Consider the following 1,795-nt stretch of genomic DNA (forward strand, 5'->3'; position numbering starts at 1 on the left):
TTTCAGGTTTTCTAATTGGTTTGGGATAGGGAAATTAGTGAAACATGTTCTCTACATGGATATCCACAATTTAGAAATGCGAGTGAATGATCTTTACTTGGATGGGAATTGGAACTTTAATTAATTATATACTTACTAGTGATTGTACCCGTGCGATGCACGGAAAATAAATTATTTTAATGAAGACTTAATGTAAAATAAAAATATATGATACAATAAGTAATTAATTGAGTAAATTAAGATTTTATGAGTCATGATCATATTGCATTGCATGAAGAAAGAATAAAATAAAAATAAGATTGTTGTTTCATAATGGTAAAAGATAAAGAAAAATTCATAACAAAAAGTACTATTCATAGTAAATATGGTCTATCTCAAATTTTAGAAAATTTCTTTGTAAACGACGTTGTAAGTCTTGTTAGAGACATGACCGTCATCATCACATATAAGCAACTTCAACCCAACATGTGAAGTTACACGTGAAACAGCAACATATAATTAGCCATGTGAAAATACAGGTTTTGGAAGATATATACCAACATTTTGAAGAGATTGACCTTGACTTTTATTGATAGTCATAGCAAATGAGACAACAATAGGAAACTGTTTACATTGAAAATTGAAGGGAATTCTTGGGTCAGATGGAGTCAAAGACAATCTCGGGATATGAACCTTTTGTGCAATACTACTTTGTGATATGCCTTTGGCCTCTAGTACATAAGTACCCATCTGTGTAATTATAAGTCGAGTACCATTACATAAACCTGACTGTTGATCAATATTTCTCAACAACATTACCAGAACACCAATTTTTAGTTTTAAATCATGTGTTGGTAGACCCGAAGAGTTAATGGTGTTAATAAATTCAAGAGTATGAATATCATCAAGACTATTATTATTTTCACCAAATGAACATGGACTATCAACACTTAAGTATGTTTTTTCATCACCTGGAATCAAAGTCATAATGTAGTTGTTCAATGTATCCACAATATCATTTGTAGGCGCTAAGATTGCCCTATTTTGGAAAAAAGTTGGATCATTCATATTATCCAAGAGTGATGGATATGTGGTATCAACAATTGAAGCAATAGATTTTCCTGTATTCTTAATTAGCAAGTCATCTGGTATTGTAATTTCAGTTTCTCCATCATTATTTTCTCCGATGTTTCCATCCCCCATTTAAAATCCAACTTGAGAACTCTTTGACGTCATTGAGATTGGAACACAAAGATGTATATTGGAGCCTCATATTCTTTGTTAATGTTAAGACTCGAAAAAAGTGCCAAAGGTATGAAGAGTTAATGCTACCATGTACAATATCTTGTCTTGTCCCTTTTGGAATGACAGAAAGAATTTGTCTAAAATCACCGCCCAAAACAACAACTTTTCCTCCAAAGGGAACATTCATACTTCTTGGATTAGAGACTCTGAGTATATCCCTAAAAGTTTTATCAACAACTTCAAAGAAATGTTTATGAATCATAGGAGCTTCATCCCAAATAATTAGGTTTGACCTAACAATTAATTCAGCTAAAGGATCATCTAGCTTAATACGACATGTAGAATTCTCAATGATCTGCATTGGTATGCCGAATCTTGAATGGGCTATGTCGAAGATATTATAAGGATTGCTAATTAATTATTTTATTCGGTTAGTTATTGGATTTAATTATTTTATTCGGTTAGTTATTAGATAGGATCGGTTTTAATTAGATAGTATCTAGCTAATTAAGTTGTTGCTAATTTTATGAATCTATTTATGTAAAGTTGTTATACTGTAAACACTATTTAT

General features: G+C 31.1%; 1 pseudogene; it reads right to left on the reverse strand.

Moving 5' to 3' along the window:
* Positions 1 to 498: 498 nt before the first annotated feature.
* LOC131606922 (uncharacterized) lies at positions 499 to 1,486 on the reverse strand (annotated as a pseudogene).
* Positions 1,487 to 1,795: the final 309 nt, after the last annotated feature.

The sequence above is a fragment of the Vicia villosa genome, linkage group LG5 (genome assembly GCF_029867415.1).
Source record: "Vicia villosa cultivar HV-30 ecotype Madison, WI linkage group LG5, Vvil1.0, whole genome shotgun sequence".
Taxonomy (NCBI): domain Eukaryota; kingdom Viridiplantae; phylum Streptophyta; class Magnoliopsida; order Fabales; family Fabaceae; genus Vicia; species Vicia villosa.